General features: G+C 54.3%; 1 non-coding gene across 1 annotated transcript in view; it reads right to left on the reverse strand.

Moving 5' to 3' along the window:
- Positions 1–1073, reverse strand: part of LOC124621006 — a 1910-nt gene extending 837 nt beyond the window's left edge. The window contains exon 1 of the ribosomal RNA XR_006980499.1: positions 1–1073. This exon is cut by the window's left edge and continues 837 nt beyond it. This is a non-coding gene — a ribosomal RNA (small subunit ribosomal RNA).
- Positions 1074–6691: the final 5618 nt, after the last annotated feature.

Below are 6691 nucleotides of genomic sequence, written 5' to 3' on the forward strand. Positions count from 1 at the left end.
TTCTTGATTAATGAAAACATACTTGGCAAATGCTTTCGCTTCTGTTCGTCTTGCGACGATCCAAGAATTTCACCTCTAACGTCGCAATACGAATGCCCCCGCCTGTCCCTATTAATCATTACCTCGGGTTCCGAAAACCAACAAAATAGAACCGAGGTCCTATTCCATTATTCCATGCACACAGTATTCAGGCGGGCTTGCCTGCTTTAAGCACTCTAATTTGTTCAAAGTAAACGTGCCGGCCCACCGAGACACTCACTCAAGAGCACCCTGGTAGGATTGCAACGGGGTCCGCCTCGGGACGCACGAGCACGCACGAGGCGCGTCGCACGCCTTCAGCTCGCCCCACCGGCAGGACGTCCCACGATACATGCCAGTTAAACACCGACGGGCGGTGAACCAACAGCGTGGGACACAAATCCAACTACGAGCTTTTTAACCGCAACAACTTTAATATACGCTATTGGAGCTGGAATTACCGCGGCTGCTGGCACCAGACTTGCCCTCCAATAGATACTCGTTAAAGGATTTAAAGTGTACTCATTCCGATTACGGGGCCTCGGATGAGTCCCGTATCGTTATTTTTCGTCACTACCTCCCCGTGCCGGGAGTGGGTAATTTGCGCGCCTGCTGCCTTCCTTGGATGTGGTAGCCGTTTCTCAGGCTCCCTCTCCGGAATCGAACCCTGATTCCCCGTTACCCGTTACAACCATGGTAGGCGCAGAACCTACCATCGACAGTTGATAAGGCAGACATTTGAAAGATGCGTCGCCGGTACGAGGACCGTGCGATCAGCCCAAAGTTATTCAGAGTCACCAAGGCAAACGGACCGGACGAGCCGACCGATTGGTTTTGATCTAATAAAAGCGTCCCTTCCATCTCTGGTCGGGACTCTGTTTGCATGTATTAGCTCTAGAATTACCACAGTTATCCAAGTAACGTGGGTACGATCTAAGGAACCATAACTGATTTAATGAGCCATTCGCGGTTTCACCTTAATGCGGCTTGTACTGAGACATGCATGGCTTAATCTTTGAGACAAGCATATGACTACTGGCAGGATCAACCAGGGAGCTGCGTCAACTAGAGCTGAGCAGCCGGCCGCCCGGGAGTGTGTCCCGGGGGCCCGCGCGAACACGCAAGCGTCCGCTCAATTATTCTGCAAACAGGAGGAGGCTGAGCTCCCCTGCACAATACACCTCGAAACCCTCTCAGGTCCCGGCGGCGCGCAGCGCCGTCCTAAGTACTTGGTCGGGTTCGAGAGAGGCGCAATCGCCCGGAGTTTGGCGAGTAGACGCTTTAGGTGCGACCACCCGTGCTCCCAACTGAGCTTGCCGCTGCCGACAGAGGCCCGGGAGCGTGCTGTCGTGGCATTGCCGGCGGGAGACAACACGCGCCACCTACGGTGGCCGGCAGCTCCAACGCCAGCGCCACAGAAGGACAAAAGCCCCACTTGGGTGCCGAAGCGAACTCTCCCAGCACAGCGCACGCGCCAACACGTCCGCACAGCTGCGATACAAACCACCTGCGAGAACCGCAGAGGCGACCGAGCAGCAGACGGCGTCGCGGCGCCGAGCGCCGGGCGGCGGCGCATCCTCAGCGCACACAGTCCTCAATCGGACCAGCACACTGCAGATGTCCACCGCGCTTCGCACCGGGCCCGCGAGGACCTACTTTGGCCGCACGGCGCCGCGTGCAGGGTGCGCCGGCGCGCAGCTGCGCCGCCTGCCGCCTCCGTCGGCCGGCGCGCCTGCCACTGGCCGCCCCCACCAGCCGGCTGTAGCGCGTGCGCCCACGCACCGCGCGGCCAGCACGCCGGGAGGCCCCCCCTCACCGGCCGGGGACGGTCCCACCCAGCCACCGCCGCGTATCGCTTCACACCCACATGCCATTCACGTTCGTGGGCATGGTGGGTATCGCTGAAACAACCGGTTGGTAGCTCAACCGATCGTCGCCATCACTGATTCACCTCTAGCGAGAACAACCGCACCACAACGGTTTACCAGTTGTTCATTTGCGTAACGTCACCAGCAAACGTAGACGTCCATCGCCATTTGCAAATTCAACGATTGTTGCATGCCTGTGTCAGGTGTCACGACACACTATGTCTGCCCACATACACGCAACAACATGTGCACGCTTCGCGAACACGTGGAAGGTGGCCCCCGTACGTATGCGATGTCCATTGCGCGAACGACTGTCAACCGGCCTCTGTCGCATGTCGCAGATGTGGAACGCAGTGCACCATGCTATCACGGTGTGTGAGAAGAGACGACTACGTCTGACAACACGCGCCACTACATCAACAGACGGCTCATGCTGATCGCCATCCACGGCATACCATACTGCAATCCAGCTCTTATAGGGAGACGACACGTAGCTGAGTGCACAATATTTGGACCGTATGGTTCGCCGTTGTTGGCGCAGTCGTGGTACGGTCACACATGTACCACGATGTATCATTCAGTACATGAGGACCAATGTGCAGTACAGTGTGTCATTTGGACGTACAACATCAGCGGACAGTTGACACAAGCCGTACCACAACGTAGGCTGTGCTTCGCCATGCGAATGCCAATGAACAACTGCGAAGGGCATTGAGCATGTACGTCCTGCTGCCATCCGCATTACAGTGTATAGCTGCAAGGTGTTTAACATGAAGCGATACTCTGGGGACCGGGCAGTGCGAGTGGCAAACTATATTGCGGAGGTTGCAGTTAGGCAACACTACACTAATTTAACGCGTCGTATGACAATTACAGAGCGGGTTAAGGCCCAACGTGTGTTGGGTTAAGGCCCAACGTGTGTTGGGTTAAGGCCCAACGTGTGTTGGGTTAAGGCCCAACGTGTGTTGGGTTAAGGCCCAACGTGTGTTGGGTTAAGGCCCAACGTGTGTTGGGTTAAGGCCCAACGTGTGTTGGGTTAAGGCCCAACGTGTGTTGGGTTAAGGCCCAACGTGTGTTGGGTTAAGGCCCAACGTGTGTTGGGTTAAGGCCCAACGTGTGTTGGGTTAAGGCCCAACGTGTGTTGGGTTAAGGCCCAACGTGTGTTGGGTTAAGGCGCAACATAGGTTAGGTTAAGGCGCAACATAGGTTAGGTTAAGGCGCAACATAGGTTAGGTTAAGGCGCAACATAGGTTAGGTTAAGGCGCAACATGGGTTAGGTTAAGGCACAATATGGGTTAGGTTAAGGTACAATATGGGTTAGGTTAAGGTACAATATGGGTTAGGTTAAGGTACAATATGGGTTAGGTTAAGGTACAATATGGGTTAGGTTAAGGTACAATATGGGTTAGGTTAAGGTACAATATGGGTTAGGTTAAGGTACAATATGGGTTAGGTTAAGGTACAATATGGGTTAGGTTAAGGTACAATATGGGTTAGGTTAAGGTACAATATGGGTTAGGTTAAGGTACAATATGGGTTAGGTTAAGGCGCAACATAGGTTAGGTTAAGGCGCAACATAGGTTAGGTTAAGGCGCAACACAGGTTAGGTTAAGGCGCAACACAGGTTAGGTTAAGGCGCAACACAGGTTAGGTTAAGGCGCAACACGGGTTAGGTTAAGGCGCAACACGGGTTAGGTTAAGGCGCAACACGGGTTAGGTTAAGGCGCAACACGGGTTAGGTTAAGGCGCAACACGGGTTAGGTTAAGGCGCAACACGGGTTAGGTTAAGGCGCAACACGGGTTAGGTTAAGGCGCAACACGGGTTAGGTTAAGGCGCAACACGGGTTAGGTTCAGGCACAATACGGGTTAGGTTAAGGCACAATACGGGTTAGGTTAAGGCACAATACGGGTTAGGTTAAGGCACAATACGGGTTAGGTTAAGGCACAATACGGGTTAGGTTAAGGCACAATACGGGTTAGGTTAAGGCACAATACGGGTTAGGTTAAGGCACAATACGGGTTAGGTTAAGGCACAATACGGGTTAGGTTAAGGCACAATACGGGTTAGGTTAAGGCACAATACGGGTTAGGTTAAGGCACAATACGGGTTAGGTTAAGGTACACATTGTTGTAAGGAAAGGTGTTTTGGGGGGGGGGGCCGGTTTGTTGATTGTGATTATCGTAAGTAAATGACTGCGGCATCATCTGATTTGCCATGTCAGGGTGCACCTTTGGCTCATGACAGGCGGCGCTCTGATTCCATGCTTGTGGCAGACCTGTGTCTTTCATTCCTGCCATTGTTTGTGTGCTGTGACAGGAGGCATTATTGTGATGTTGGGTGTACCCCTGTGTAGGACATGTGTGGGTGTTGGTGGCTTAGCTGAGCAATGGTGGTTGTCGGAAGGGTGGGATATTCTGTTTTGTGAGTGGACCTCCCGGTCTGGTTATGATAGTGTGGATTGTCTAATGTGGCGGAGAGGATGCACTGGGTGTTGTTCCATGCTGGTGCTTACATATTGTCTCTGTGCCTGTTACAGGCAGAGAGTAGTGCGTGATAAGAGTGTCTGGCTGACGTGTGGTTGTGATTGTGAGCAGAGTCTTTCAGCATGTATACGGACAGTTGTATACATTATCTGTATTTTGATGGCTCTATCTATTACTAATCAGCGCCGTGTATACGTTTCATCCGGTTCCAGTCGAAACTGTTGTATCTCTGTACATTAGTGACACGGCGAGGCCGCCACGTAGTTACTCGTCTCGGCAGCTTCCACCGGTGTATGGCAAATGATTATAAGGAATCAGTCTAGTCGTCAATACCGATAGTGTGACGTCACATGTCTGGGGTGGGGGACGCTGCGCCCTTCCGGTGGGTCATGGCCTAGGAAGACTCTTCCCACGCAGGGGGGGCTTGGACTGTCATTGACTCTTCCGAGTAATATACTTGCCGTACGTTTTTGCGACTGCGAGTGCAACGCTCACCGGTACCGACATGGATGGAGCGCCTCCTAGCTGCCGCTGAGCATCTGCATTCGTACAGAGAGCAACGCGATCGCGTCTGTAGCTCGTACGTGGTACAGCTCGCAGCTCATGTATATGGACAGCGGGAATGTCGCATATTGGACATAACTCTTTTTTTTTTTTTTTTTTTTTTCTTTATTGTAATTTGAACACCCCATACAAGGTGGGCTGGCAGCGGAACAGTGTACTCCGCTCTTCAGCCATAAGCAGTACAAGAAAAAAGAAAGGGAGACAGACAAGTAACAGAATGGCGGTTAAAAAACAGGAGATACAATAGTTAAAAAACATGAAGCCGTTCACACTCGACGAAACAAACAAGAAAAACCGTCGGCACTGTGCACAAACACTGACGAGGTAGATGACACACGTGAACGAAGGAGCGTGGACGGCGAAAAACACTGAGGCACAGACACGACGGCACAGACACTAAACCGAGGGCGATGATCTCCGGCGCGCGAAAGTTCACGATGCGTGTGCGAGTCCGGGGACCTGCCAAGAGAGGAAGAGGAGGAGGAGGAGGAGGAGGAGGAGGAGGAGGAGGAGGGGGAGAGGGAAAGCGAGAGGGGAGAGCAGGGACGCCACGGGCTGGGGAAAGAGGGGGGAGAGACTAAGGGGGAGGTGAAGCCCGGAAGAAGAGGGGTGGAGGGAGGGGAAGGGGGAAAAGGAGAGAGAAGGGAAGGGAAGAGAAAGGAGGGAGGGTGCCGCAGGGAAAGGACACCAGGAGGGAGGGGGGGCAGGGTCAAAGTTGATAGGAGGGGTAGATGGAGGGGACGAGGACATCATCAGGGAGAGGGAGCCGGCGGAAACCACCTTGGGAGAGGGTAAGGAGGGTGGAGAGATGGAGACCGGGTGGGACATGGGAGTACAGGCGTGGCAGCGGGCGGGGGTGGGAGAGGATCGGGGAGACGAGCGGGTGAGGAGGATCGAGTTTACGGGAGGTGTAGAGGATTCGTAGCCTTTCGAGGAAGAGGAGGAGGTGGGGGAAGGGGATAAGGTCATACAGGATCCGCGTGGGGGAAGGGAGACGGATGCGATAGGCAAGGCGGAGAGCATGGCGTTCAAGGATTTGGAGGGATTTATAAAAGGAAGGGCGGGCGGAGATCCAGGCTGGATGGGCGTAACAGAGGATAGGGCGGATGAGGGACTTATAGGTGTGGAGGATGGTGGAGGGGTCCAAACCCCACGTTCGGCCGGAAAGGAGCTTGAGGAGACGGAGTCGGGAACGTGCCTTGGCTTGGACTGTCTGGAGATGGGGAGTCCAGGAGAGGCGACGGTCGAGGGTGACGCCAAGGTACTTAAGGGTGGGGGTGAGAGCGATGGGACGGCCATAAACGGTGAGATAGAAATCAAGGAGGCGGAAGGAGGGAGTGGTGTTGCCTACAATGATCGCCTGGGTTTTGGAAGGATTGACCTTGAGCAACCACTGGTTGCACCAAGCGGTGAACCGGTCAAGATGGGATTGGAGAAGGCGTTGGGAGCGTCGCAGGGTGGGGGCAAGGGCAAGGAAGGCGGTGTCATCGGCAAACTGGAGAAGGTGGACAGGGGGTGACGGCGGCGGCATGTCCGCCGTGTACAACAAGTACAGAAGGGGGGATAGGACGGAGCCTTGGGGCACACCGGCGGAGGGGAAAAAGGTGTAGGAATCGGTGTTATGGATGGTGACATAGGAAGGACGGCGGGAGAGAAAGGAACCGATCAGACGAACGTAGTTAATGGGAAGGGCGAAGGTTTGGAGCTTGAAGAGGAGACCGGAATGCCATACGCGGTCATATGCGCGTTCGAGGTC

Source organism: Schistocerca americana, chromosome 6 (genome assembly GCF_021461395.2).
Source record: "Schistocerca americana isolate TAMUIC-IGC-003095 chromosome 6, iqSchAmer2.1, whole genome shotgun sequence".
Classification (NCBI taxonomy): domain Eukaryota; kingdom Metazoa; phylum Arthropoda; class Insecta; order Orthoptera; family Acrididae; genus Schistocerca; species Schistocerca americana.